This window comes from Dermacentor variabilis, unplaced genomic scaffold (genome assembly GCF_050947875.1).
Source record: "Dermacentor variabilis isolate Ectoservices unplaced genomic scaffold, ASM5094787v1 scaffold_13, whole genome shotgun sequence".
NCBI classification, from domain to species: Eukaryota; Metazoa; Arthropoda; class Arachnida; order Ixodida; family Ixodidae; genus Dermacentor; species Dermacentor variabilis.
Window position 1 is genome coordinate 27,119,551 of NW_027460291.1, and position 26,323 is coordinate 27,145,873.

A 26,323-nucleotide genomic window follows, 5' to 3' on the forward strand; every position below is an offset into this window, starting at 1 on the left:
TCACTGGTGGGCCTGTCACAGCGGCATAGGACTTCACGCATTCAGCGTCGACGTGGCCGAAACGTCTGCACCGGGTACAACGCGGTACTCTGCACTCACGGCGGACGTGTCCCGTGCCGTGGCAGCGCAGGCACTGCATCGGTCGACCGGGAACGACGACCAAGGCTAACTATCCACCGACGCGGATCTGATGGGGGAGGTCTTCCACCTTCATGCTGGCCTTCAGCTTGAGAAGGACGGTCCTGGTGGTTGAGGTCTTGGTTCCCATGCCTTCAACGCGCCACCGTTCCCGGCTCACCTCCTCCACCTTGCCGAAAGCCGCGAAAGCCGTCCGGACGTCCTCGTCGGCAACGCCGTAGAGCAGCCAGTGAAGCCTAAGCTTCACCTGTTGGTCCTGCGGGTCAATGATGAGGCACCGTCTTCCCTTCACTTGAAGTTCCTTCAGGGCAAGCAGCCTTTTCGTTGTAGTTGCATCGCGAGGGTCACTGCCCAGACGTGGTTGATTTGGTACGCCCCTATGCATACCACATCCGGCAGCAGGCCCGTCGGCAGAAGGGCATCCCTGAAATCCTCCACCTTGTACGGCCTCGCACGTACATCACCGTGCAAAAAGACGGTGTTAATCACCAGTTGTCCTTTAGGCAGCTCCGGCAAAATAAAAGCATAATCCTTATCATCGTTGAGCCTGTTTCCGCGGCCAAAAGTGGCCCGCTGTCGCGGCTCCACTGGAGCCCATGATCCTGCTGACCGCTCAGCTCGGCTGCCGAAAGCAGAATCCCGCTGCGCCACTCTGGTGCTCCTGCGTGCTATGTATATTTGTTTATATTTGTAATTAACGAGAGTAGTCTTTTTTTTTTTTTAGGGCGAGGAACACCAGCGTGTAGCACAAGAGAGCATTTCTCGGAGGGCAATTAGGGCTATAAGACACCAAATTACTGCGCTGATATGCTCTTTATATTAAATGGCACCAAAATAAAATAAAGGAAATATGTAGCAGAGCGTGGTTTCGATCCACGGACCTCTGGGTTACGGGCCCAGCACGCTTCCGCTGCGCCACTCTGCTGCTCCTGCGTGCTATGTATATTTGTTTATATTTGTAATTAACGAGAGTAGTCTTTTTTTTTTTTTTTTTTTTTAGGGCGAGGAACACCAGCGCGTAGCACAAGAGAGCATTTCTGGGAGGGCAATTAGGGCTATAAGACACCAAATTACTGCGCTGATATGCTCTTTATGTTAATGGCACCAAAATAAAATAAAGGAAATATGTAGCAGAGCGTGGTTTCGATCCACGGACCTCTGGGTTATGGGCCCAGCACGCTTCCGCTGCGCCACTCTGCTGCTCCTGCGTGCTATGTATATTTGTTTATATTTGTAATTAACGAGAGTAGTCTCTTTTTTTTTTTTTTTTTTTTAGGGCGAGGAACACCAGCGCGTAGCACAAGAGAGCATTTCTCGGAGGGCAATTAGGGCTAAAAGACATCAAATTACTGCGCTGATATGCTCTTTATATTAAATGGCACCAAAATAAAATAAAGGAAATATGTAACAGAGCGTGGTTTCGATCCACGGACCTCTGGGTTATGGGCCCAGCACGCTTCCACTGCGCCACTCTGCTGCTCCTGCGTGCTATGTATATTTGTTTATATTTGTAATTAACGAGAGTAGTCTTTTTTTTTTTTTTTTTAGGGCGAGGAACACCAGCGCGTAGCACAAGAGAGCATTTCTCGGAGGGCAATTAGGGCTATAAGACATCAAATTACTGCGCTGATATGCTCTTTATATTAAATGGCACCAAAATAAAATAAAGGAAATATGTAGCAGAGCGTGGTTTCGATCCACGGACCTCTGGGTTATGGGCCCAGCACGCTTCCGCTGCGCCACTCTGCTGCTCCTGCGTGCTATGTATATTTGTTTATATTTGTAATTAACGAGAGTAGTCTCTTTTTTTTTTTTTTTTTTTTTTTAGGGCGAGGAACACCAGCGCGTAGCACAAGAGAGCATTTCTCGGAGGGCAATTAGGGCTAAAAGACATCAAATTACTGCGCTGATATGCTCTTTATATTAAATGGCACCAAAATAAAATAAAGGAAATATGTAACAGAGCGTGGTTTCGATCCACGGACCTCTGGGTTATGGGCCCAGCACGCTTCCACTGCGCCACTCTGCTGCTCCTGCGTGCTATGTATATTTGTTTATATTTGTAATTAACGAGAGTAGTCTTTTTTTTTTTTTTTTAGGGCGAGGAACACCAGCGCGTAGCACAAGAGAGCATTTCTCGGAGGGCAATTAGGGCTATAAGACATCAAATTACTGCGCTGATATGCTCTTTATATTAAATGGCACCAAAATAAAATAAAGGAAATATGTAGCAGAGCGTGGTTTCGATCCACGGACCTCTGGGTTATGGGCCCAGCACGCTTCCGCTGCGCCACTCTGCTGTTTTTTTTGTTTCTTTATTGCCTGCTTAGACATTACCACAAAAAAAAAAAAAAAACAAATCCATATACACAGTGCACCCACATCACATCAGGTGGGATGGTCGCTAAAATTTCTTGAGGCACACCAGCTCATCAAGGATGCTAACCCAGTCTGGGGTTTCGCTTTGTGCACGATACACTTCTCGTAATAGTGACATACTTTCAATGAAGTTCTCTCGCGCAGAGCACACATTCACATCAGCATGACGTACAGCCATTCTTGTTTTCCACAAACTGTGGAGACCCAGCAACATGAACATGTCGAACGGTGGCCCGTCATCGCTTTCAACTGGAAGGAACCGAATTCCATAGGGGTTTATGGGGAGTTCTTTTTTAAGAGTGCGCTGCAAGATGTCCCAGTGAAAGACAACGTCCCAACACTCAATGAAGGCGTGTTCAATTGTTTCAGGCTTTTTACACAGCCGGCAATCGGGAGTCCAGGGTACGAATATTCCTTTCTGTTCTAGCCATACTTTAACGGGGAGGGTGTTCGTGTGTAGGTGGAAAAAGAAAGTTTTCGCAGCAGGTCTTACAGGCATCCTTTTGACTCGTTTCAGCACATCTTTTCCTGGGCCTCCACAGTAAACACTCCTATACAGTGGGGTAGGTAACATACTGTCAACTAAATCTGCGTACAGTTTCTTTCTTCTCACTGAGCACAAGTACTCCAGCGAAAAACGTGCGCAGAGTATTCTAAAAGATGCAACGACTTCACGATAGTACCCAGTCGCTCTAGTGATAGCACTAGATGTGGACACAACAAATTCAGGCAGTTCTGTTGCCATTTTCGCCTGAATGACCGTACGGAGGAAAACATTTCTTTCATCTCGCAGGAAGATGAACCGCGATACGATCTGTCTAATGAACAAGTGTGAGAGCCCAAGGCCCCCATTTCGAACTGTGCGAAAAAGATTTGTTCGACTGGATCGCTCCCAAGTGGAGTTCCAGATGAAGGTAGCAAACACTCGATGCATTTTTTGAACGTTTACACGGGACATGAACATTACTTGCAGTATGTACCAAACTTTGGCAATTAAAAATATATTGCAAGCTGAAGCACGTGCAAACACTGACAATCCCCGGCCCTGCCATCCTTTTATCTTTTCTTTCATTGATTCTATTTGGCCGGTCCACAACTGTGTCGAGTCCCGATAGTGCTCAAGGGGCACTCCTAGATACAGTGGAGGCACTGTAGTCCACTGCATACCGGCGAATTTTGTGGGTGTCGCGTCCCAGCTTCCATGCCATATCCCAACACTTTTTTCGAAGTTTATCTGGGCACCAGTGTACCTACAAAAGGATCTTGCAAGGCGGACAGCCTCGACCACGCTTTCCCTGTCTTCACAAAAGACGGCGACGTCATCTGCATAAGCTAGCATTTTAACTTCTGCGGCGTGCAGCCTAAAACCACGAATGTTTTCATTCCGTATGACTGCCATACAAAAGGGTTCGAGGTACAGGGCAAAAAGCAAGGGAGACAAGGGACAGCCTTGCCGTACAGACGAGCGGAGTGGCACCCGCGAACTAAGACACTTATTAACTATAAGCTGCATGTAACAGTCTTCATAAGCCATTTTAACGCCATCTACAATGACGCTCCCAACATTACAGTACTGCAGTATAGCGAAAAGCACCTCATGTGACACCCGGTCGAACGCCTTCGCAAGGTCTAGCTGCAACATGGCCACCCGACCCCCAATGGCATCGCAACATTCAAGCACATTCCTTGCAATGTGGGTGTTCGTGAAAATGGTGCGGCCTTTAATGCCACACGTCTGGTGTGGCCCTACAAGCTGCTGAATCACGCTTTGAAATCGTCGAGCCAGTACTTTCATAAATATTTTGTAATCTGTGTTGGTCAGACTTATCGGTCTGTATGAACTTACTGAAAGGAGCTTTTCCCGTTCATCGGTTTTCGGAATTAATACTATGTGCGAAGTCTGGAATGAGGGTGGTACTTCTTTAAATTCATACGCCTCTGAGAGTAGTCGGTGCAATATACACGCAAACACCTGACTGAATGCCTTGTAAAAAGCGGCGCCTAGGCCGTCCGGCCCTGGCGATTTGCCTGATGGCAGTTCTTCTATCGCCCTTTCAATCTCGGACACAGCTATTGGTCTCTCAAGACTTTCTCTAACGTCGTCATCCAACCTTGGCATCTCGCTCATGAATTCACTCTCGAAGGCCAGTCCAGAAGGAGTCACATTGCCGAACAATTCGCGATAGTGTTCCACAAAAGCTTTCTCAATCGACGAAGCGTCTGACGTCACCTCGTTTTGAAGACGTATCTGTTGGATCTCATTTCTTGACGCGTGACGCTTTTCATCGCTCATTGCCCGTTTGTTTGGTATCTCACCCATCCATAGGCGTTCGCTTCTAGCGCGTATAACTGCTTCTTTGTATCGCTCGGCGTCGATAACTTCAAGCTCGTGTCTTACTTTCTTTACGTTTTCGGCTAATAGATCGTGACCCGCATTTTGTGCGCTTGACAGATATTCTAGCTGTCTTTGCAGCTCTCTTTGTTTCTGTAATTTATCGTGCTGAAGGCTGCTTCCTCTTTCTATTGCAATGAACTTAACTTGAATCTTAAATTCCTCCCATGTGGCAGTAAAATATTCACCCTCATTTGTCATCAACTCTGTTATCTTTTCCTTAACTCTGCGCACAAATGGTTCATCATCAAGCAGCTTTTCGTTGAATTTCCACATGTTCCAGTTGAATCGTGTTCTTTTAACTTTTTCCCCAATCGAGAAGCTTACCAGGCTATGGTCCGTGAACGATTGCGGTACGACGTTATAACAATTACAAAGGGTGATCAAGTCGTCAGAAACATACACTCTGTCCAGCCTTGCTTGGCTATTTCGCTGAATGTGCGTGTACTGCGGAATCATACCATCAGTGAGGACTAGGCCCACATCTTCTAAGTTGTGGTCTTCAATTAGTCTGCTCAAAAGGAGAGCACTTTTATCGCGAACCCTTTCCCTTTTTAGTCGGTCTTCCGGAGAACACACACAGTTAAAATCACCAAGTAATATGACAAAGCGATCACATTTTAGATATTGCTCGATACATTCAAAAAACAAAAATCGATCATTCACATTGTTTGGCGCATAAACGCATACGAGCCGCCACAAATCGTGGGAAAAAGAAAAATCTACAATAAGCAAGCGGCCAGTTTCAGAAACAGTTACACTTTCTTCAATAATACCAGCACTCTTCCGTATTAACAACGCACATCCGCCTGATGTGCCATTCGCATGGCACACGCACACATTGTAATGCGCCGTGAAAGGCGTCACCATGCGATCGGTCTGCTCTTGGGTTTCGACCTTAGTTTCTTGTAAGGCAACTACGTCGAGTTCCTTCTCCATGCACAAGCGGCTAAGTTGATACTGCCTCCTTCGCGCTCCAAGGCCACGGACATTTAACGTGGCAACTCTCAGTGCTCTCTCTAGTTTCACCGCCATTTATCTGCAAAAGCAAGCCGATCGCACGGTGTCGCTGAAGAACAAGCGATCCAGACACACTGTAGAAAAATTTGCATGCATAACTTTTGCACTGAAAACCGCTCGATCCACACGCGTACCTTTAGAGCGTACGCGAAGCCCGATTCCAAAAAGGACGCCATCTCTTCACGACGTTAGTCCGGGCGCCCCAGTAGGCGCCGAGTCCTACTTAGGCGGTTTTGCCGCCGGCCGTCTGTCCGGCGGGATGTTTGGCTTCGGGCGCACGGGCACACGACGACCCGCCTGCGCTTTTGGCGGCGGCTCGTCTTTGGCCCCGTTGTCAAGGTTGCCGTCCAGGCTGCCGTCCAGGTTGCCGGTCGAGTCCCTCGCTCTTTTCATAGCCACATTGCTTGCACTCGATTCTTCGACGTCCATCAAGGGAGTTGCCGGTCCGTGCTCCGTGGCGGCCTCCTCGGCAGTGGCGGATTTTGCGGCCGATTCTTCTTTGGCTCCTTCGTCGCATGGCCTTTGCACTGCATCTTTCGGGCTCGTAGGCAGCACATTTACCACCTTCGTGGCTTTAGCAGCCGGCACATAAGGTGTTGCAACTATGTCCGCCGGTGGTACTAGCACGCGGGAAGCCTCATCAACGTCAGCCTCATCCATTAACAGGTCAGCCACGTCCTCTCGAAGCGCAGGTCCTGCGACGGATGCGTAAGTCTTAACACATTCCGTATCCTGGTGGCCGTAGCGACGGCATACTGCACATTTCGGGACGCGGCAGTCACGTCGGACATGTCCGGTGTTTCGGCACTTCAGGCAAAGGGGTGCTCTGCCCGGTACCACAACTAGGGTCTGCTCACCAGCTACACGAAGTTGATGGGGCAGGTCTTCTACGGTCATACCCGTCTTCAGAACCAGGGACACCGCCCGTGTCGACGATGCTTTATCTTGAACTCCTTGAACACGCCACTTTTCATGGAAAACGTCCGTGACCTTTCCGAACGGTAACAGGGCTGTCCGTATATCCTCGTCCGACACGTTATGAAGCATCCAATGCAACTTCAGCCGCACGGCCTGATTGGCAGGATCAACGACAATGCACCGATGTTCATTCACCTTGAGGTTCTTGGCGCTTGAAAGCTTTTTCACGCCTTCGTCGCTCTTGAAAGTAACCGCCCAAACGTGGCTCATCTGATACGCCCCTAGGGCGATGACATCAGCAAGTAGGCCTAAGCTAGCCAACGCATCTCGGAAATGTTCCACACGATACGGCCTGGCACGCACATCCGCATGCAGAAAAACTGTATTTAAAACTATCCGACCTGTCGGCAATTGAGGCAGCAAAACTTGGTATTCCGGGTCTTCTGAGGCAAAACTCCTGGTACCGCGGCCCTGCTGGGCCGCTGAAGCCGCTCCTACGGAGCTCATGATCGGCACGTCCTCTCGCTAGCGCGGCAGAAAGCCCTATGCGCCACTCTGCTGCTCCTGCGTGCTATGTATATTTGTTTATATTTGTAATTAACGAGAGTAGTCTTTTTTTTTTTAGGGCGAGGAACACCAGCGTGTAGCACAAGAGAGCATTGCTCGGAGGGCAATTAGGGCTATAAGACACCAAATTACTGCGCTGATATGCTCTTTATATTAAATGGCACCAAAATAAAATAAAGGAAATGTGTAGCAGAGCGTGGTTTCGATCCATGGACCTCTGGGTTATGGGCCCAGCCCGCTTCCGCTGCGCCACTCTGCTGCTCCTGCGTGCTATGTATATTTGTTTATATTTGTAATTAACGAGAGTAGTCTTTTTTTTTTTTTTAGGGCGAGGAACACCAGCGCGTAGCACAAGAGAGCATTTCTCGGAGGGCAATTAGGGCTATAAGACACCAAATTACTGCGCTGATATGCTCTTTATGTTAAATGGCACCAAAATAAAATAAAGGAAATATGTAGCAGAGCGTGGTTTCGATCCACGGACCTCTGGGTTATGGGCCCAGCACGCTTCCGCTGCGCCACTCTGCTGCTTTTTTTTTTCTTTATTGCCTGCTTAGACATTAACACACAAAAAAAAACAAATCCATATACACAGTGCACCCACATCACATCAGGTGGGATGGTCGCTAAAATTTCTTGAGGCACACCAGCTCATCAAGGATGCTAACCCAGTCTGGGGTTTCGCTTTGTGCACGATACACTTCTCGTAATAGTGACATACTTTCAATGAAGTTCTCTCGCGCAGAGCACACATTCACATCAGCATGGCGTACAGCCATTCTTGTTTTCCACAAACTGTGGAGACCCAGCAACATGAACATGTCGAACGGTGGCCCGTCATCGCTTTCAACTGGAAGGAACCGAATTCCATAGGGGTTTATGGGGAGTTCTTTTTTAAGAGTGCGCTGCAAGATGTCCCAGTGAAAGACAGCGTCCCAACACTCAATGAAGACGTGTTCAATTGTTGCAGGCTTTTTACACAGCCGGCAATCGGTAGTCCAGGGTACGAATATTCCTTTCTGTTCTAGCCATACTTTAACGGGGAGGGTGTTCGTGTGTAGGTGGAAAAAGAAAGTTTTCGCAGCAGGTCTTACAGGCATCCTTTTGACTCGTTTCAGCACATCTTTTCCTGGGCCTCCACAATAAACACTCCTATACAGTGGGATAGGTAACATACTGTCAACTAAATCTGCGTACAGTTTCTTTCTTCTCACTGAGCACAAGTACTCCAGCGAAAAACGTGCGCAGAGTATTCTAAAAGATGCAACGACTTCACGATAGTACCCAGTCGCTCTAGTGATAGCACTAGATGTGGACACAACAAATTCAGGCAGTTCTGTTGCCATTTTCGCCTGAATGACCGTACGGAGGAAAACATTTCTTTCATCTCGCAGGAAGATGAACCGCGATACGATCTGTCTAATGAACAAGTGTGAGAGCCCAAGGCCCCCATTTCGAACTGTGCGAAAAAGATTTGTTCGACTGGATCGCTCCCAAGTGGAGTTCCAGATGAAGGTAGCAAACACTCGATGCATTTTTTGAACGTTTACACGGGACATGAACATTACTTGCAGTATGTACCAAACTTTGGCAATTAAAAATATATTGCAAGCTGAAGCACGTGCAAACACTGACAATCCCCGGCCCTGCCATCCTTTTATCTTTTCTTTCATTGATTCTATTTGGCCGGTCCACAACTGTGTCGAGTCCCGATAGTGCTCAAGGGGCACTCCTAGATACAGTGGAGGCACTGTAGTCCACTGCATACCGGCGAATTTTGTGGGTGTCGCGTCCCAGCTTCCATGCCATATCCCAACACTTTTTTCGAAGTTTATCTGGGCACCAGTGTACCTACAAAAGGATCTTGCAAGGCGGACAGCCTCGACCACGCTTTCCCTGTCTTCACAAAAGACGGCGACGTCATCTGCATAAGCTAGCATTTTAACTTCTGCGGCGTGCAGCCTAAAACCACGAATGTTTTCATTCCGTATGACTGCCATACAAAAGGGTTCGAGGTACAGGGCAAAAAGCAAGGGAGACAAGGGACAGCCTTGCCGTACAGACGAGCGGAGTGGCACCCGCGAACTAAGACACTTATTAACTATAAGCTGCATGTAACAGTCTTCATAAGCCATTTTAACGCCATCTACAATGACGCTCCCAACATTACAGTACTGCAGTATAGCGAAAAGCACCTCATGTGACACCCGGTCGAACGCCTTCGCAAGGTCTAGCTGCAACATGGCCACCCGACCCCCAATGGCATCGCAACATTCAAGCACATTCCTTGCAATGTGGGTGTTCGTGAAAATGGTGCGGCCTTTAATGCCACACGTCTGGTGTGGCCCTACAAGCTGCTGAATCACGCTTTGAAATCGTCGAGCCAGTACTTTCATAAATATTTTGTAATCTGTGTTGGTCAGACTTATCGGTCTGTATGAACTTACTGAAAGGAGCTTTTCCCGTTCATCGGTTTTCGGAATTAATACTATGTGCGAAGTCTGGAATGAGGGTGGTACTTCTTTAAATTCATACGCCTCTGAGAGTAGTCGGTGCAATATACACGCAAACACCTGACTGAATGCCTTGTAAAAAGCGGCGCCTAGGCCGTCCGGCCCTGGCGATTTGCCTGATGGCAGTTCTTCTATCGCCCTTTCAATCTCGGACACAGCTATTGGTCTCTCAAGACTTTCTCTAACGTCGTCATCCAACCTTGGCATCTCGCTCATGAATTCACTCTCGAAGGCCAGTCCAGAAGGAGTCACATTGCCGAACAATTCGCGATAGTGTTCCACAAAAGCTTTCTCAATCGACGAAGCGTCTGACGTCACCTCGTTTTGAAGACGTATCTGTTGGATCTCATTTCTTGACGCGTGACGCTTTTCATCGCTCATTGCCCGTTTGTTTGGTATCTCACCCATCCATAGGCGTTCGCTTCTAGCGCGTATAACTGCTGCTTTGTATCGCTCGGCGTCGATAACTTCAAGCTCGTGTCTTACTTTCTTTACGTTTTCAGCTAATAGATCGTGACCCGCATTTTGTGCGCTTGACAGATATTCTAGCTGTCTTTGCAGCTGTCTTTGTTTCTGTAATTTATCGTGCTGAAGGCTGCTTCCTCTTTCTATTGCAATGAACTTAACTTGAATCTTAAATTCCTCCCATGTGGCAGTGAAATATTCACCCTCATTTGTCATCAACTCTGTTATCTTTTCCTTAACTCTGCGCACAAATGGTTCATCATCAAGCAGCTTTTCGTTGAATTTCCACATGTTCCAGTTGAATCGTGTTCTTTTAACTTTTTCCCCAATCGAGAACCTTACCAGGCTATGGTCCGTGAACGATTGCGGTGCGACGTTATAACAATTACAAAGGGTGATCAAGTCGTCAGAAACATACACTCTGTCCAGCCTTGCTTGGCTATTTCGCTGAATGTGCGTGTACTGCGGAATCATACCATCAGTGAGGACTAGGCCCACATCTTCTAAGTTGTGGTCTTCAATTAGTCTGCTCAAAAGGAGAGCACTTTTATCGCGAACCCTTTCCCTTTTTAGTCGGTCTTCCGGAGAACACACACAGTTAAAATCACCAAGTAATATGACAAAGCGATCACATTTTAGATATTGCTCGATACATTCAAAAAACAAAAATCGATCATTCACATTGTTTGGCGCATAAACGCATACGAGCCGCCACAAATCGTGGGAAAAAGAAAAATCTACAATAAGCAAGCGGCCAGTTTCAGAAACAGTTACACTTTCTTCAATAATACCAGCACTCTTCCGTATTAACAACGCACATCCGCCTGATGTGCCATTCGCATGGCACACGCACACATTGTAATGCGCCGTGAAAGGCGTCACCATGCGATCGGTCTGCTCTTGGGTTTCGACCTTAGTTTCTTGTAAGGCAACTACATCGAGTTCCTTCTCCATACACAAGCGGCTAAGTTGATACTGCCTCCTTCGCGCTCCAAGGCCACGGACATTTAACGTGGCAACTCTCAGTGCTCTCTCTAGTTTCACCGCCATTTATCTGCAAAAACAAGCCGATCGCACGGTGTCGCTGAAGAACAAGCGATCCAGACACACTGTAGAAAAATTTGCATGCATAACTTTTGCACTGAAAACCGCTCGATCCACACGCGTACCTTTAGAGCGTACGCGAAGCCCGATTCCAAAAAGGACGCCATCTCTTCACGACGTTAGTCCGGGCGCCCCAGTAGGCGCCGAGTCCTACTTAGGCGGTTTTGCCGCCGGCCGTCTGTCCGGCGGGATGTTTGGCTTCGGGCGCACGGGCACACGACGACCCGCCTGCGCTTTTGGCGGCGGCTCGTCTTTGGCCCCCTTGTCAAGGTTGCCGTCCAGGCTGCCGTCCAGGTTGCCGGTCGAGTCCCTCGCTCTTTTCATAGCCACATTGCTTGCACTCGATTCTTCGACGTCCATCAAGGGAGTTGCCGGTCCGTGCTCCGTGGCGGCCTCCTCGGCAGTGGCGGATTTTGCGGCCGATTCTTCTTTGGCTCCTTCGTCGCATGGCCTTTGCACTGCATCTTTCGGGCTCGTAGGCAGCACATTTACCACCTTCGTGGCTTTAGCAGCCGGCACATAAGGTGTTGCAACTATGTCCGCCGGTGGTACTAGCACGCGGGAAGCCTCATCAACGTCAGCCTCATCCATTAACAGGTCAGCCACGTCCTCTCGAAGCGCAGGTCCTGCGACGGATGCGTAAGTCTTAACACATTCCGTATCCTGGTGGCCGTAGCGACGGCATACGGCACATTTCGGGACGCGGCAGTCACGTCGGACATGTCCGGTGTTTCGGCACTTCAGGCAAAGGGGTGCTCTGCCCGGTACCACAACTAGGGTCTGCTCACCAGCTACACGAAGTTGATGGGGCAGGTCTTCTACGGTCATACCCGTCTTCAGAACCAGGGACACCGCCCGTGTCGACGATGCTTTATCTTGAACTCCTTGAACACGCCACTTTTCATGGAAAACGTCCGTGACCTTTCCGAACGGTAACAGGGCTGTCCGTATATCCTCGTCCGACACGTTATGAAGCATCCAATGCAACTTCAGCCGCACGGCCTGATTGGCAGGATCAACGACAATGCACCGATGTTCATTCACCTTGAGGTTCTTGGCGCTTGAAAGCTTTTTCACGCCTTCGTCGCTCTTGAAAGTAACCGCACAAACGTGGCTCATCTGATACGCCCCTAGGGCGATGACATCGGCAAGTAGGCCTAAGCTAGCCAACGCATCTCGGAAATGTTCCACACGATACGGCCTGGCACGCACATCCGCATGCAGAAAAACTGTATTTAAAACTATCCGACCTGTCGGCAATTGAGGCAGCAAAACTTGGTATTCCGGGTCTTCTGAGGCAAAACTCCTGGTACCGCGGCCCTGCTGGGCCGCTGAAGCCGCTCCTACGGAGCTCATGATCGGCACGTCCGCTCGCTAGCGCGGCAGAAGGCCGAATCCAACGCCACTCTGCTGCTCCTGCGTGCTATGTATATTTGTTTATATTTGTAATTAACGAGAGTAGTCTTTTTTTTTTTTTTAGGGCGAGGAACACCAGCGCGTAGCACAAGAGAGCATTTCTCGGAGGGCAATTAGGGCTATAAGACACCAAATTACTGCGCTGATATGCTCTTTATATTAAATGGCACCAAAATAAAATAAAGGAAATGTGTAGCAGAGCGTGGTTTCGATCCACGGACCTCTGGGTTATGGGCCCAGCCCGCTTCCGCTGCGCCACTCTGCTGCTCCTGCGTGCTATGTATATTTGTTTATATTTGTAATTAACGAGAGTAGTCTTTTTTTTTTTTTTTAGGGCGAGGAACACCAGCGCGTAGCACAAGAGAGCATTTCTCGGAGGGCAATTAGGGCTATAAGACACCAAATTACTGCGCTGATATGCTCTTTATGTTAAATGGCACCAAAATAAAATAAAGGAAATATGTAGCAGAGCGTGGTTTCGATCCACGGACCTCTGGGTTATGGGCCCAGCACGCTTCCGCTGCGCCACTCTGCTGCTCCTGCGTGCTATGTATATTTGTTTATATTTGTAATTAACGAGAGTAGTCTTTTTTTTTTTTTCTTTTTTAGGGCGAGGAACACCAGCGCGTAGCACAAGAGAGCATTTCTCGGAGGGCAATTAGGGCTATAAGACATCAAATTACTGCGCTGATATGCTCTTTATATTAAATGGCACCAAAATAAAATAAAGGAAATATGTAGCAGAGCGTGGTTTCGATCCACGGACCTCTGGGTTATGGGCCCAGCACGCTTCCGCTGCGCCACTCTGCTGCTCCTGCGCGCTATGTATATTTGTTTATATTTGTAATTAACGAGAGTAGTCTTTTTTTTTTTTTTTTAGGGCGAGGAACACCAGCGCGTAGCACAAGAGAGCATTTCTCGGAGGGCAATTAGGGCTATAAGACACCAAATTACTGCGCTGATATGCTCTTTATGTTAAATGGCACCAAAATAAAATAAAGGAAATATGTAGCAGAGCGTGGTTTCGATCCACGGACCTCTGGGTTATGGGCCCAGCACGCTTCCGCTGCGCCACTCTGCTGCTCCTGCGCGCTATGTATATTTGTTTATATTTGTAATTAACGAGAGTAGCCTTTTTTTTTTTTTTTTAGGGCGAGGAACACCAGCGCGTAGCACAAGAGAGCATTTCTCGGAGGGCAATTAGGGCTATAAGACACCAAATTACTGCGCTGATATGCTCTTTATATTAAATGGCACCAAAATAAAATAAAGGAAATATGTAGCAGAGCGTGGTTTCGATCCACGGACCTCTGGGTTATGGGCCCAGCACGCTTCCGCTGCGCCACTCTGCTGCTCCTGCGTGCTATGTATATTTGTTTATATTTGTAATTAACGAGAGTAGTCTTTTTTTTTTTTTCTTTTTTAGGGCGAGGAACACCAGCGCGTAGCACAAGAGAGCATTTCTCGGAGGGCAATTAGGGCTATAAGACATCAAATTACTGCGCTGATATGCTCTTTATATTAAATGGCACCAAAATAAAATAAAGGAAATATGTAGCAGAGCGTGGTTTCGATCCACGGACCTCTGGGTTATGGGCCCAGCACGCTTCCGCTGCGCCACTCTGCTGCTCCTGCGTGCTATGTATATTTGTTTATATTTGTAATTAACGAGAGTAGCCTTTTTTTTTTTTTTTTTTTTTTAGGGCGAGGAACACCAGCGCGTAGCACAAGAGAGCATTTCTCGGAGGGCAATTAGGGCTATAAGACATCAAATTACTGCGCTGATATGCTCTTTATATTAAATGGCACCAAAATAAAATAAAGGAAATATGTAGCAGAGCGTGGTTTCGATCCACGGACCTCTGGGTTATGGGCCCAGCACGCTTCCGCTGCGCCACTCTGCTGCTCCTGCGTGCTATGTATATTTGTTTATATTTGTAATTAACGAGAGTAGTCTTTTTTTTTTTTCTTTTTTAGGGCGAGGAACACCAGCGCGTAGCACAAGAGAGCATTTCTCGGAGGGCAATTAGGGCTATAAGACATCAAATTACTGCGCTGATATGCTCTTTATATTAAATGGCACCAAAATAAAATAAAGGAAATATGTAGCAGAGCGTGGTTTCGATCCACGGACCTCTGGGTTATGGGCCCAGCACGCTTCCGCTGCGCCACTCTGCTGCTCCTGCGTGCTATGTATATTTGTTTATATTTGTAATTAACGAGAGTAGTCTTTTTTTTTTTTCTTTTTTAGGGCGAGGAACACCAGCGCGTAGCACAAGAGAGCATTTCTCGGAGGGCAATTAGGGCTATAAGACATCAAATTACTGCGCTGATATGCTCTTTATATTAAATGGCACCAAAATAAAATAAAGGAAATATGTAGCAGAGCGTGGTTTCGATCCACGGACCTCTGGGTTATGGGCCCAGCACGCTTCCGCTGCGCCACTCTGCTGCTCCTGCGCGCTATGTATATTTGTTTATATTTGTAATTAACGAGAGTAGCCTTTTTTTTTTTTTTTTAGGGCGAGGAACACCAGTGCGTAGCACAAGAGAGCATTTCTCGGAGGGCAATTAGGGCTATAAGACACCAAATTACTGCGCTGATATGTTCTTTATATTAAATGGCACCAAAATAAAATAAAGGAAATATGTAGCAGGGCGTGGTTTCGATCCACGGACCTCTGGGTTATGGGCCCAGCACGCGTCCGCTGCGCCACTCTGCTGCTCCTGCGTGCTATGTATATTTGTTTATATTTGTAATTAACGAGAGTAGTCTTTTTTTTTTTTCTTTTTTAGGGCGAGGAACTCCAGCGCGTAGCACAAGAGAGCATTTCTCGGAGGGCAATTAGGGCTATAAGACATCAAATTACTGCGCTGATATGCTCTTTATATTAAATGGCACCAAAATAAAATAAAGGAAATATGTAGCAGAGCGTGGTTTCGATCCACGGACCTCTGGGTTATGGGCCCAGCACGCTTCCGCTGCGCCACTCTGCTGCTCCAGCGTGCAATGTAAATTTGTTTATATTTGTAATAAACGAGAGTAGTCTTTTTCTTTTTTATGGCGAGGAACACCAGCGCGTAGCACAAGAGAGCATTTCTCGGAGGGCAATTAGGGCTATAAGACACCAAATTACTGCGCTGATATGCTCTTTATATTAAATGGCACCAAAATAAAATAAAGGAAATGTGTAGCAGAGCGTGGTTTCGATCCACGGACCTCTGGGTTATGGGCCCAGCCCGCTTCCGCTGCGCCACTCTGCTGCTCCTGCGTGCTATGTATATTTGTTTATATTTGTAATTAACGAGAGTAGTCTTTTTTTTTTTTTTTTTAGGGCGAGGAACACCAGCGCGTAGCACAAGAGAGCATTTCTCGGAGGGCAATTAGGGCTATAAGACACCAAATTACTGCGCTGATATGCTCTTTATGTTAAATGGCACCAAAATAAAATAAAGGAAATATGTAGCAGAGCGTGGTTTCGATCCACGGACCTCTGGGTTATGGGCCCAGCACGCTTCCGCTGCGCCACTCTGCTGCTCCTGCGTGCTATGTATATTTGTTTATATTTGTAATTAACGAGAGTAGTCTTTTTTTTTTTTTTTTTTTTAGGGCGAGGAACACCAGCGCGTAGCACAAGAGAGCATTTCTCGGAGGGCAATTAGGGCTATAAGACATCAAATTACTGCGCTGATATGCTCTTTATATTAAATGGCACCAAAATAAAATAAAGGAAATATGTAGCAGAGCGTGGTTTCGATCCACGGACCTCTGGGTTATGGGCCCAGCACGCTTCCGCTGCGCCACTCTGCTGCTCCTGCGCGCTATGTATATTTGTTTATATTTGTAATTAACGAGAGTAGTCTTTTTTTTTTTTTTTTTTTAGGGCGAGGAACACCAGCGCGTAGCACAAGAGAGCATTTCTCGGAGGGCAATTAGGGCTATAAGACACCAAATTACTGCGCTGATATGCTCTTTATGTTAAATGGCACCAAAATAAAATAAAGGAAATATGTAGCAGAGCGTGGTTTCGATCCACGGACCTCTGGGTTATGGGCCCAGCACGCTTCCGCTGCGCCATTCTGCTGCTCCTGCGCGCTATGTATATTTGTTTATATTTGTAATTAACGAGAGTAGCCTTTTTTTTTTTTTTTAGGGCGAGGAACACCAGCGCGTAGCACAAGAGAGCATTTCTCGGAGGGCAATTAGGGCTAGAAGACACCAAATTACTGCGCTGATATGCTCTTTATATTAAATGGCACCAAAATAAAATAAAGGAAATATGTAGCAGAGCGTGGTTTCGATCCACGGACCTCTGGGTTATGGGCCCAGCACGCTTCCGCTGCGCCACTCTGCTGCTCCTGCGTGCTATGTATATTTGTTTATATTTGTAATTAACGAGAGTAGCCTTTCTTCTTTTTTTTTTAGGGCGAGGAACACCAGCGCGTAGCACAAGAGAGCATTTCTCGGAGGGCAATTAGGGGTATAAGACATCAAATTACTGCGCTGATATGCTCTTTATATTAAATGGCACCAAAATAAAATAAAGGAAATATGTAGCAGAGCGTGGTTTCGATCCACGGACCTCTGGGTTATGGGCCCAGCACGCTTCCGCTGCGCCACTCTGCTGCTCCTGCGTGCTATGTATATTTGTTTATATTTGTAATTAACGAGAGTAGTCTTTTTTTTTTTTTCTTTTTTAGGGCGAGGAACACCAGCGCGTAGCACAAGAGAGCATTTCTCGGAGGGCAATTAGGGCTATAAGACATCAAATTACTGCGCTGATATGCTCTTTATATTAAATGGCACCAAAATAAAATAAAGGAAATATGTAGCAGAGCGTGGTTTCGATCCACGGACCTCTGGGTTATGGGCCCAGCACGCTTCCGCTGCGCCACTCTGCTGCTCCTGCGCGCTATGTATATTTGTTTATATTTGTAATTAACGAGAGTAGCCTTTTTTTTTTTTTTTTTTTTTAGGGCGAGGAACACCAGCGCGTAGCACAAGAGAGCATTTCTCGGAGGGCAATTAGGGCTATAAGACACCAAATTACTGCGCTGATATGCTCTTTATATTAAATGGCACCAAAATAAAATAAAGGAAATATGTAGCAGAGCGTGGTTTCGATCCACGGACCTCTGGGTTATGGGCCCAGCACGCTTCCGCTGCGCCACTCTGCTGCTCCTGCGTGCTATGTATATTTGTTTATATTTGTAATTCACGAGAGTAGTCTTTTTTTTTTTTTTTCTTTTTTAGGGCGAGGAACACCAGCGCGTAGCACAAGAGAGCATTTCTCGGAGGGCAATTAGGGCTATAAGACATCAAATTACTGCGCTGATATGCTCTTTATATTAAATGGCACCAAAATAAAATAAAGGAAATATGTAGCAGAGCGTGGTTTCGATCCACGGACCTCTGGGTTATGGGCCCAGCACGCTTCCGCTGCGCCACTCTGCTGCTCCTGCGCGCTATGTATATTTGTTTATATTTGTAATTAACGAGAGTAGCCTTTTTTTTTTTTTTTTTTTAGGGCGAGGAACACCAGCGCGTAGCACAAGAGAGCATTTCTCGGAGGGCAATTAGGGCTATAAGACACCAAATTACTGCGCTGATATGCTCTTTATATTAAATGGCACCAAAATAAAATAAAGGAAATATGTAGCAGAGCGTGGTTTCGATCCACGGACCTCTGGGTTATGGGCCCAGCACGCTTCCGCTGCGCCACTCTGCTGCTCCTGCGTGCTATGTATATTTGTTTATATTTGTAATTAACGAGAGTAGTCTTTTTTTTTTTTTTTTCTTTTTTAGGGCGAGGAACACCAGCGCGTAGCACAAGAGAGCATTTCTCGGAGGGCAATTAGGGCTATAAGACATCAAATTACTGCGCTGATATGCTCTTTATATTAAATGGCACCAAAATAAAATAAAGGAAATATGTAGCAGAGCGTGGTTTCGATCCACGGACCTCTGGGTTATGGGCCCAGCACGCTTCCGCTGCGCCACTCTGCTGCTCCTGCGCGCTATGTATATTTGTTTATATTTGTAATTAACGAGAGTAGCCTTTTTTTTTTTTTTTTTTTTTTAGGGCGAGGAACACCAGCGCGTAGCACAAGAGAGCATTTCTCGGAGGGCAATTAGGGCTATAAGACACCAAATTACTGCGCTGATATGCTCTTTATATTAAATGGCACCAAAATAAAATAAAGGAAATATGTAGCAGAGCGTGGTTTCGATCCACGGACCTCTGGGTTATGGGCCCAGCACGCTTCCGCTGCGCCACTCTGCTGCTCCTGCGTGCTATGTATATTTGTTTATATTTGTAATTCACGAGAGTAGTCTTTTTTTTTTTTTTCTTTTTTAGGGCGAGGAACACCAGCGCGTAGCACAAGAGAGCATTTCTCGGAGGGCAATTAGGGCTATAAGACATCAAATTACTGCGCTGATATGCTCTTTATATTAAATGGCACCAAAATAAAATAAAGGAAATATGTAGCAGAGCGTGGTTTCGATCCACGGACCTCTGGGTTATGGGCCCAGCACGCTTCCGCTGCGCCACTCTGCTGCTCCAGCGTGCAATGTAAATTTGTTTATATTTGTAATAAACGAGAGTAGTCTTTTCTTTTTTATGGCGAGGAACACCAGCGCGTAGCACAAGAGAGCATTTCTCGGAGGGCAATTAGGGCTATAAGACATCAAATTATTGCGCTGATATGCTCTTTATGGTAAATGGCACCAAAATAAAATAAAGGAAATATGTAGCAGAGCGTGGTTTCGATCCACGGACCTCTGGGTTATGGGCCCAGCACGCTTCCGCTGCGCCACTCTGCTGCTCCTGCGAGCTATGTATATTTGTTTATATTTGTAATTAACGAGAGTAGTCTTTTTTTTTTTTTTCTTTTTTAGGGCGAGGAACACCAGCGCGTAGCACAAGAGAGCATTTCTTGGAGGGCAATTAGGGCTATAAGACATCAAATTACTGCGCTGATATGCTCTTTATATTAAATGGCACCAAAATAAAATAAAGGAAATATGTAGCAGAGCGTGGTTTCGATCCACGGACCTCTGGGTTATGGGCCCAGCACGCTTCCGCTGCGCCACTCTGCTGCTCCTGCGTGCTATGTATATTTGTTTATATTTGTAATTAACGAGAGTAGTCTTTTTTTTTTTTTTTTTTTTTAGGGCGAGGAACACCAGCGCGTAGCACAAGAGAGCATTTCTCGGAGGGCAATTAGGGCTATAAGACATCAAATTACTGCGCTGATATGCTCTTTATATTAAATGGCACCAAAATAAAATAAAGGAAATATGTAGCAGAGCGTGGTTTCGATCCACGGACCTCTGGGTTATGGGCCCAGCACGCTTCCGCTGCGCCACTCTGCTGCTCCTGCGCGCTATGTATATTTGTTTATATTTGTAATTAACGAGAGTAGTCTTTTTTTTTTTTTTTTTTTAGGGCGAGGAACACCAGCGCGTAGCACAAGAGAGCATTTCTCGGAGGGCAATTAGGGCTATAAGACACCAAATTACTGCGCTGATATGCTCTTTATGTTAAATGGCACCAAAATAAAATAAAGGAAATATGTAGCAGAGCGTGGTTTCGATCCACGGACCTCTGGGTTATGGGCCCAGCACGCTTCCGCTGCGCCATTCTGCTGCTCCTGCGCGCTATGTATATTTGTTTATATTTGTAATTAACGAGAGTAGCCTTTTTTTTTTTTTTTAGGGCGAGGAACACCAGCGCGTAGCACAAGAGAGCATTTCTCGGAGGGCAATTAGGGCTAGAAGACACCAAATTACTGCGCTGATATGCTCTTTATATTAAATGGCACCAAAATAAAATAAAGGAAATATGTAGCAGAGCGTGGTTTCGATCCACGGACCTCTGGGTTATGGGCCCAGCACGCTTCCGCTGCGCCACTCTGCTGCTCCTGCGTGCTATGTATATTTGTTTATATTTGTAATTAACGAGAGTAGCCTTTCTTTTTTTTTTTTTAGGGCGAGGAACACCAGCGCGTAGCACAAGAGAGCATTTCTCGGAGGGCAATTAGGGGTATAAGACATCAAATTACTGCGCTGATATGCTCTTTATATTAAATGGCACCAAAATAAAATAAAGGAAATATGTAGCAGAGCGTGGTTTCGATCCACGGACCTCTGGGTTATGGGCCCAGCACGCTTCCGCTGCGCCACTCTGCTGCTCCTGCGTGCTATGTATATTTGTTTATATTTGTAATTAACGAGAGTAGTCTTTTTTTTTTTTTCTTTTTTAGGGCGAGGAACACCAGCGCGTAGCACAAGAGAGCATTTCTCGGAGGGCAATTAGGGCTATAAGACATCAAATTACTGCGCTGATATGCTCTTTATATTAAATGGCACCAAAATAAAATAAAGGAAATATGTAGCAGAGCGTGGTTTCGATCCACGGACCTCTGGGTTATGGGCCCAGCACGCTTCCGCTGCGCCACTCTGCTGCTCCTGCGCGCTATGTATATTTGTTTATATTTGTAATTAACGAGAGTAGCCTTTTTTTTTTTTTTTTTTTTTAGGGCGAGGAACACCAGCGCGTAGCACAAGAGAGCATTTCTCGGAGGGCAATTAGGGCTATAAGACACCAAATTACTGCGCTGATATGCTCTTTATATTAAATGGCACCAAAATAAAATAAAGGAAATATGTAGCAGAGCGTGGTTTCGATCCACGGACCTCTGGGTTATGGGCCCAGCACGCTTCCGCTGCGCCACTCTGCTGCTCCTGCGTGCTATGTATATTTGTTTATATTTGTAATTCACGAGAGTAGTCTTTTTTTTTTTTTTTCTTTTTTAGGGCGAGGAACACCAGCGCGTAGCACAAGAGAGCATTTCTCGGAGGGCAATTAGGGCTATAAGACATCAAATTACTGCGCTGATATGCTCTTTATATTAAATGGCACCAAAATAAAATAAAGGAAATATGTAGCAGAGCGTGGTTTCGATCCACGGACCTCTGGGTTATGGGCCCAGCACGCTTCCGCTGCGCCACTCTGCTGCTCCTGCGCGCTATGTATATTTGTTTATATTTGTAATTAACGAGAGTAGCCTTTTTTTTTTTTTTTTTTAGGGCGAGGAACACCAGCGCGTAGCACAAGAGAGCATTTCTCGGAGGGCAATTAGGGCTATAAGACACCAAATTACTGCGCTGATATGCTCTTTATATTAAATGGCACCAAAATAAAATAAAGGAAATATGTAGCAGAGCGTGGTTTCGATCCACGGACCTCTGGGTTATGGGCCCAGCACGCTTCCGCTGCGCCACTCTGCTGCTCCTGCGTGCTATGTATATTTGTTTATATTTGTAATTAACGAGAGTAGTCTTTTTTTTTTTTTTTTCTTTTTTAGGGCGAGGAACACCAGCGCGTAGCACAAGAGAGCATTTCTCGGAGGGCAATTAGGGCTATAAGACATCAAATTACTGCGCTGATATGCTCTTTATATTAAATGGCACCAAAATAAAATAAAGGAAATATGTAGCAGAGCGTGGTTTCGATCCACGGACCTCTGGGTTATGGGCCCAGCACGCTTCCGCTGCGCCACTCTGCTGCTCCTGCGCGCTATGTATATTTGTTTATATTTGTAATTAACGAGAGTAGCCTTTTTTTTTTTTTTTTTTTTTAGGGCGAGGAACACCAGCGCGTAGCACAAGAGAGCATTTCTCGGAGGGCAATTAGGGCTATAAGACACCAAATTACTGCGCTGATATGCTCTTTATATTAAATGGCACCAAAATAAAATAAAGGAAATATGTAGCAGAGCGTGGTTTCGATCCACGGACCTCTGGGTTATGGGCCCAGCACGCTTCCGCTGCGCCACTCTGCTGCTCCTGCGTGCTATGTATATTTGTTTATATTTGTAATTCACGAGAGTAGTCTTTTTTTTTTTTTTCTTTTTTAGGGCGAGGAACACCAGCGCGTAGCACAAGAGAGCATTTCTCGGAGGGCAATTAGGGCTATAAGACATCAAATTACTGCGCTGATATGCTCTTTATATTAAATGGCACCAAAATAAAATAAAGGAAATATGTAGCAGAGCGTGGTTTCGATCCACGGACCTCTGGGTTATGGGCCCAGCACGCTTCCGCTGCGCCACTCTGCTGCTCCAGCGTGCAATGTAAATTTGTTTATATTTGTAATAAACGAGAGTAGTCTTTTCTTTTTTATGGCGAGGAACACCAGCGCGTAGCACAAGAGAGCATTTCTCGGAGGGCAATTAGGGCTATAAGACATCAAATTATTGCGCTGATATGCTCTTTATGGTAAATGGCACCAAAATAAAATAAAGGAAATATGTAGCAGAGCGTGGTTTCGATCCACGGACCTCTGGGTTATGGGCCCAGCACGCTTCCGCTGCGCCACTCTGCTGCTCCTGCGAGCTATGTATATTTGTTTATATTTGTAATTAACGAGAGTAGTCTTTTTTTTTTTTTCTTTTTTAGGGCGAGGAACACCAGCGCGTAGCACAAGAGAGCATTTCTTGGAGGGCAATTAGGGCTATAAGACATCAAATTACTGCGCTGATATGCTCTTTATATTAAATGGCACCAAAATAAAATAAAGGAAATATGTAGCAGAGCGTGGTTTCGATCCACGGACCTCTGGGTTATGGGCCCAGCACGCTTCCGCTGCGCCACTCTGCTGCTCCTGCGTGCTATGTATATTTGTTTATATTTGTAATTAACGAGAGTAGTCTTTTTTTTTTTTTTTTTTTAGGGCGAGGAACACCAGCGCGTAGCACAAGAGAGCATTTCTCGGAGGGCAATTAGGGCTAAAAGACATCAAATTACTGCGTTGATATGCTCTTTATATTAAATGGCACCAAAATAAAATAAAGGAAATATGTAGCAGAGCGTGGTTTCGATCCACGGACCTCTGGGTTATGGGCCCAGCACGCTTCCGCTGCGCCACTCTGCTGCTCCTGCGTGCTATGTATATTTGTTTATATTTGTAATTAACGAGAGTAGTCTTTTTTTTTTCTTTTTTAGGGCGAGGAACACCAGCGCGTAGCACAAGAGAGCATTTCTCGGAGGGCAATTAGGGCTATAAGACATCAAATTACTGCGCTGATATGCTCTTTATATTAAATGGCACCAAAATAAAATAAAGGAAATATGTAGCAGAGCGTGGTTTCGATCCACGGACCTCTGGGTTATGGGCCCAGCACGCTTCCGCTGCGCCACTCTGCTGCTCCTGCGCGCTATGTATATTTGTTTATATTAGTAATTAACGAGAGCAGTCTTTTTTTTTTTTTTTTTAGGGCGAGGAACACCAGCGCATAGCACAAGAGAGCATTTCTCGGAGGGCAATTAGGGCTATAAGACACCAAATTACTGCGCTGATATGCTCTTTATATTAAATGGCACCAAAATAAAATAAAGGAAATATGTAGCAGAGCGTGGTTTCGATCCACGGACCTCTTGGTTATGGGCCCAGCACGCTTCCGCTGCGCCACTCTGCTTTTTTTTTTTCTTTATTGCCAGTCCTCGACATAACACAACACAAATTCCTAAATGATATAAACAAAGACCAAAGAAGCAAAAAGGGATGAATACACAAACGGAACAAGGAACAGTAATATTTACATTCGCTGCCGTCCGCTACTGTGGCACGACGTTGTCTGATTAAAATTCCTTTAGTGCTGTAAGGGGTTCAACCCTCGACAGCCACTCAGGAACAGGCTGTTGCATCTTGATCACTTCCACATACCGTTGCATGGATTCACAAAAGTACAGACGCGCCGGTCGGGCATCCGGGTCACAATGGTAACCCGCCATTCTTGCGCGCCATAAACTGTGGAGGCCCGTAAGCATGATCAGGTCGTACGGGAAACCTTCGGAGTCATATACTGGCAGAAACCTGATTCCGTGGGGATCTATAGGTAGCTCCTTTTTTAGAGTCCTTTGTAGCACGTCCCAGAAAAAGACCCCTTCCCAACAGTGGATGAAGACGTGATCTATGCTTTCTGTTTTTTTACATATAAGGCAGTGGGTTCCCCATGGCATGTAGAAACCACGTTGTTCAAGGAAGATTTTAACAGGTACAGTACCAGTGTGTAATTTAAAAAAGAACGATTTAGTGGCTGGTTGAACTGGCATCTTCTTCACCCTTTTCAATACATCTAGGCCTGGGCCTCCACTGTACGGGGCTCTGTACATAGGTACCAGCAAAACACTGTCACATAAATCACGATATAACTTTTTCCGTTTTACACTCCACAAATATGCACTTGAAAAACGAACACGCAAAAAGGAAACACTCTGAACTATTTCCCGAAAGAAACCACGGACTGGTCCTGGCATTATTTCCGTACCTACAACGAATTCGGGAAGTGATCTTGACAGCCTCATTTGGATCACCGTGCGCAGAAATGGGTCGTTTGTATCTCGAAAGAAGGAGAATCTATTCACCAGTTGACGCAAGAAGAGGTGCGCCAACCCCAGACCACCATCCTTCACGCGCCGGAAGAGATTATCTCGGCTACATCGCTCCCAGCTTGATGCCCACACGAATACAGCGAACACGCGGTGCAGTTTCTGCACATTAATACGAGAGCACTGTAGTACCTGCATTACGTACCAGATCTTTGTCACGAGAAACATGTTGCACGCTGTAGCTCTCGCGAATGTTGACAAGTAACAGGCGTTCCATCGGTCGGCTTTTTCTTTTAGTTGTTTTGTCCGCTCCTTCCAGTACTCGCTACTGTCCTTGTAGGCATCAAGGGGTGCTCCAAGGTACTTAACTGGCGTCGTGACCCAGTTTACGTTCGAAAAGTGGTCTGGTGTAGACGCCCATCTTCCATGCCAAAACCCCAAACATTTCTGCCAGTTAACGTAGCTGTTAGTGACGTTACCAAACTTTTTGACGATATTAACAGTATTCAATACACTTTGTTTGTCCTTACAGCACACAGCCACATCGTCAGCGTATGCCAGTAGCTTCACTTCTGCTGATTGAAGACTAAACCCCTTAATACATTCATTTTCAATGATGGCCAGACATAGCGTTTCTATGTAGACACAAAACAGGAGTGGACTGAGTGGACAACCCTGGCGAACGGAGCGCTTCACGTTAATGGGGGCCCCCAACATCTGATTAATTATAAGTCTGGTATAGCAGCTCCGGTACGCCATGGTCACCCCTTCAGTGATTATGTGGCCAAAATTAACGTGTTCAAGGATGGTAAGCAATATGTCGTGAGAAACACAATCAAACGCCTTCTCCAAGTCTAGCTGGAGGATGGCTACTGCGTCGCACATGGCGTCGCAACACTCCAGCACACACTTCATTTTATGGATGTTAGTGAAAATGGTTCTTCCACTTATACCACACGTCTGGTGTGGGCCGACTACTTCCTGAATAACTGACTGGACCCGTCGTGCCAACAC

At 46.2% G+C, this 26,323-nt stretch overlaps 43 non-coding genes across 43 annotated transcripts; all 43 read right to left on the reverse strand.

Annotated features, from left to right (window-relative positions):
• Positions 1-991: 991 nt before the first annotated feature.
• On the reverse strand, positions 992-1,063 carry TRNAT-CGU (transfer RNA threonine (anticodon CGU)). The gene has a single exon. It is a non-coding gene; the product is annotated as a tRNA-Thr (tRNA).
• A 203-nt stretch (positions 1,064-1,266) lies between these two features.
• Positions 1,267-1,338, reverse strand: TRNAM-CAU (transfer RNA methionine (anticodon CAU)). Its single transcript has one exon. It is a non-coding gene; the product is annotated as a tRNA-Met (tRNA).
• A 205-nt stretch (positions 1,339-1,543) lies between these two features.
• Positions 1,544-1,615, reverse strand: TRNAM-CAU (transfer RNA methionine (anticodon CAU)). Its single transcript has one exon. It is a non-coding gene; the product is annotated as a tRNA-Met (tRNA).
• Positions 1,616-1,815: 200 nt separating this feature from the next.
• Positions 1,816-1,887, reverse strand: TRNAM-CAU (transfer RNA methionine (anticodon CAU)). Its single transcript has one exon. It is a non-coding gene; the product is annotated as a tRNA-Met (tRNA).
• A 208-nt stretch (positions 1,888-2,095) lies between these two features.
• TRNAM-CAU (transfer RNA methionine (anticodon CAU)) lies at positions 2,096-2,167 on the reverse strand. The gene has a single exon. It is a non-coding gene; the product is annotated as a tRNA-Met (tRNA).
• Positions 2,168-2,366: 199 nt separating this feature from the next.
• Positions 2,367-2,438, reverse strand: TRNAM-CAU (transfer RNA methionine (anticodon CAU)). The gene has a single exon. It is a non-coding gene; the product is annotated as a tRNA-Met (tRNA).
• Positions 2,439-7,870: 5,432 nt separating this feature from the next.
• TRNAM-CAU (transfer RNA methionine (anticodon CAU)) lies at positions 7,871-7,942 on the reverse strand. The gene has a single exon. It is a non-coding gene; the product is annotated as a tRNA-Met (tRNA).
• Positions 7,943-13,375: 5,433 nt separating this feature from the next.
• On the reverse strand, positions 13,376-13,447 carry TRNAM-CAU (transfer RNA methionine (anticodon CAU)). Its single transcript has one exon. It is a non-coding gene; the product is annotated as a tRNA-Met (tRNA).
• A 203-nt stretch (positions 13,448-13,650) lies between these two features.
• TRNAM-CAU (transfer RNA methionine (anticodon CAU)) lies at positions 13,651-13,722 on the reverse strand. The gene has a single exon. It is a non-coding gene; the product is annotated as a tRNA-Met (tRNA).
• Positions 13,723-13,921: 199 nt separating this feature from the next.
• TRNAM-CAU (transfer RNA methionine (anticodon CAU)) lies at positions 13,922-13,993 on the reverse strand. Its single transcript has one exon. It is a non-coding gene; the product is annotated as a tRNA-Met (tRNA).
• A 199-nt stretch (positions 13,994-14,192) lies between these two features.
• On the reverse strand, positions 14,193-14,264 carry TRNAM-CAU (transfer RNA methionine (anticodon CAU)). Its single transcript has one exon. It is a non-coding gene; the product is annotated as a tRNA-Met (tRNA).
• A 203-nt stretch (positions 14,265-14,467) lies between these two features.
• Positions 14,468-14,539, reverse strand: TRNAM-CAU (transfer RNA methionine (anticodon CAU)). The gene has a single exon. It is a non-coding gene; the product is annotated as a tRNA-Met (tRNA).
• A 205-nt stretch (positions 14,540-14,744) lies between these two features.
• TRNAM-CAU (transfer RNA methionine (anticodon CAU)) lies at positions 14,745-14,816 on the reverse strand. Its single transcript has one exon. It is a non-coding gene; the product is annotated as a tRNA-Met (tRNA).
• A 202-nt stretch (positions 14,817-15,018) lies between these two features.
• TRNAM-CAU (transfer RNA methionine (anticodon CAU)) lies at positions 15,019-15,090 on the reverse strand. Its single transcript has one exon. It is a non-coding gene; the product is annotated as a tRNA-Met (tRNA).
• Positions 15,091-15,292: 202 nt separating this feature from the next.
• TRNAM-CAU (transfer RNA methionine (anticodon CAU)) lies at positions 15,293-15,364 on the reverse strand. Its single transcript has one exon. It is a non-coding gene; the product is annotated as a tRNA-Met (tRNA).
• A 473-nt stretch (positions 15,365-15,837) lies between these two features.
• TRNAM-CAU (transfer RNA methionine (anticodon CAU)) lies at positions 15,838-15,909 on the reverse strand. Its single transcript has one exon. It is a non-coding gene; the product is annotated as a tRNA-Met (tRNA).
• Positions 15,910-16,376: 467 nt separating this feature from the next.
• Positions 16,377-16,448, reverse strand: TRNAM-CAU (transfer RNA methionine (anticodon CAU)). Its single transcript has one exon. It is a non-coding gene; the product is annotated as a tRNA-Met (tRNA).
• A 203-nt stretch (positions 16,449-16,651) lies between these two features.
• On the reverse strand, positions 16,652-16,723 carry TRNAM-CAU (transfer RNA methionine (anticodon CAU)). Its single transcript has one exon. It is a non-coding gene; the product is annotated as a tRNA-Met (tRNA).
• Positions 16,724-17,195: 472 nt separating this feature from the next.
• TRNAM-CAU (transfer RNA methionine (anticodon CAU)) lies at positions 17,196-17,267 on the reverse strand. Its single transcript has one exon. It is a non-coding gene; the product is annotated as a tRNA-Met (tRNA).
• A 200-nt stretch (positions 17,268-17,467) lies between these two features.
• Positions 17,468-17,539, reverse strand: TRNAM-CAU (transfer RNA methionine (anticodon CAU)). Its single transcript has one exon. It is a non-coding gene; the product is annotated as a tRNA-Met (tRNA).
• A 203-nt stretch (positions 17,540-17,742) lies between these two features.
• On the reverse strand, positions 17,743-17,814 carry TRNAM-CAU (transfer RNA methionine (anticodon CAU)). Its single transcript has one exon. It is a non-coding gene; the product is annotated as a tRNA-Met (tRNA).
• A 204-nt stretch (positions 17,815-18,018) lies between these two features.
• On the reverse strand, positions 18,019-18,090 carry TRNAM-CAU (transfer RNA methionine (anticodon CAU)). The gene has a single exon. It is a non-coding gene; the product is annotated as a tRNA-Met (tRNA).
• Positions 18,091-18,295: 205 nt separating this feature from the next.
• TRNAM-CAU (transfer RNA methionine (anticodon CAU)) lies at positions 18,296-18,367 on the reverse strand. The gene has a single exon. It is a non-coding gene; the product is annotated as a tRNA-Met (tRNA).
• A 202-nt stretch (positions 18,368-18,569) lies between these two features.
• Positions 18,570-18,641, reverse strand: TRNAM-CAU (transfer RNA methionine (anticodon CAU)). The gene has a single exon. It is a non-coding gene; the product is annotated as a tRNA-Met (tRNA).
• Positions 18,642-18,847: 206 nt separating this feature from the next.
• On the reverse strand, positions 18,848-18,919 carry TRNAM-CAU (transfer RNA methionine (anticodon CAU)). The gene has a single exon. It is a non-coding gene; the product is annotated as a tRNA-Met (tRNA).
• A 205-nt stretch (positions 18,920-19,124) lies between these two features.
• TRNAM-CAU (transfer RNA methionine (anticodon CAU)) lies at positions 19,125-19,196 on the reverse strand. Its single transcript has one exon. It is a non-coding gene; the product is annotated as a tRNA-Met (tRNA).
• Positions 19,197-19,400: 204 nt separating this feature from the next.
• Positions 19,401-19,472, reverse strand: TRNAM-CAU (transfer RNA methionine (anticodon CAU)). Its single transcript has one exon. It is a non-coding gene; the product is annotated as a tRNA-Met (tRNA).
• A 194-nt stretch (positions 19,473-19,666) lies between these two features.
• TRNAM-CAU (transfer RNA methionine (anticodon CAU)) lies at positions 19,667-19,738 on the reverse strand. The gene has a single exon. It is a non-coding gene; the product is annotated as a tRNA-Met (tRNA).
• Positions 19,739-19,942: 204 nt separating this feature from the next.
• On the reverse strand, positions 19,943-20,014 carry TRNAM-CAU (transfer RNA methionine (anticodon CAU)). Its single transcript has one exon. It is a non-coding gene; the product is annotated as a tRNA-Met (tRNA).
• A 204-nt stretch (positions 20,015-20,218) lies between these two features.
• Positions 20,219-20,290, reverse strand: TRNAM-CAU (transfer RNA methionine (anticodon CAU)). Its single transcript has one exon. It is a non-coding gene; the product is annotated as a tRNA-Met (tRNA).
• A 472-nt stretch (positions 20,291-20,762) lies between these two features.
• TRNAM-CAU (transfer RNA methionine (anticodon CAU)) lies at positions 20,763-20,834 on the reverse strand. Its single transcript has one exon. It is a non-coding gene; the product is annotated as a tRNA-Met (tRNA).
• Positions 20,835-21,034: 200 nt separating this feature from the next.
• On the reverse strand, positions 21,035-21,106 carry TRNAM-CAU (transfer RNA methionine (anticodon CAU)). Its single transcript has one exon. It is a non-coding gene; the product is annotated as a tRNA-Met (tRNA).
• A 203-nt stretch (positions 21,107-21,309) lies between these two features.
• TRNAM-CAU (transfer RNA methionine (anticodon CAU)) lies at positions 21,310-21,381 on the reverse strand. Its single transcript has one exon. It is a non-coding gene; the product is annotated as a tRNA-Met (tRNA).
• Positions 21,382-21,585: 204 nt separating this feature from the next.
• TRNAM-CAU (transfer RNA methionine (anticodon CAU)) lies at positions 21,586-21,657 on the reverse strand. The gene has a single exon. It is a non-coding gene; the product is annotated as a tRNA-Met (tRNA).
• A 205-nt stretch (positions 21,658-21,862) lies between these two features.
• On the reverse strand, positions 21,863-21,934 carry TRNAM-CAU (transfer RNA methionine (anticodon CAU)). Its single transcript has one exon. It is a non-coding gene; the product is annotated as a tRNA-Met (tRNA).
• A 201-nt stretch (positions 21,935-22,135) lies between these two features.
• On the reverse strand, positions 22,136-22,207 carry TRNAM-CAU (transfer RNA methionine (anticodon CAU)). The gene has a single exon. It is a non-coding gene; the product is annotated as a tRNA-Met (tRNA).
• A 206-nt stretch (positions 22,208-22,413) lies between these two features.
• Positions 22,414-22,485, reverse strand: TRNAM-CAU (transfer RNA methionine (anticodon CAU)). Its single transcript has one exon. It is a non-coding gene; the product is annotated as a tRNA-Met (tRNA).
• Positions 22,486-22,689: 204 nt separating this feature from the next.
• TRNAM-CAU (transfer RNA methionine (anticodon CAU)) lies at positions 22,690-22,761 on the reverse strand. The gene has a single exon. It is a non-coding gene; the product is annotated as a tRNA-Met (tRNA).
• A 204-nt stretch (positions 22,762-22,965) lies between these two features.
• On the reverse strand, positions 22,966-23,037 carry TRNAM-CAU (transfer RNA methionine (anticodon CAU)). Its single transcript has one exon. It is a non-coding gene; the product is annotated as a tRNA-Met (tRNA).
• A 194-nt stretch (positions 23,038-23,231) lies between these two features.
• On the reverse strand, positions 23,232-23,303 carry TRNAM-CAU (transfer RNA methionine (anticodon CAU)). Its single transcript has one exon. It is a non-coding gene; the product is annotated as a tRNA-Met (tRNA).
• Positions 23,304-23,506: 203 nt separating this feature from the next.
• TRNAM-CAU (transfer RNA methionine (anticodon CAU)) lies at positions 23,507-23,578 on the reverse strand. Its single transcript has one exon. It is a non-coding gene; the product is annotated as a tRNA-Met (tRNA).
• A 202-nt stretch (positions 23,579-23,780) lies between these two features.
• Positions 23,781-23,852, reverse strand: TRNAM-CAU (transfer RNA methionine (anticodon CAU)). The gene has a single exon. It is a non-coding gene; the product is annotated as a tRNA-Met (tRNA).
• A 200-nt stretch (positions 23,853-24,052) lies between these two features.
• On the reverse strand, positions 24,053-24,124 carry TRNAM-CAU (transfer RNA methionine (anticodon CAU)). The gene has a single exon. It is a non-coding gene; the product is annotated as a tRNA-Met (tRNA).
• Positions 24,125-26,323: the final 2,199 nt, after the last annotated feature.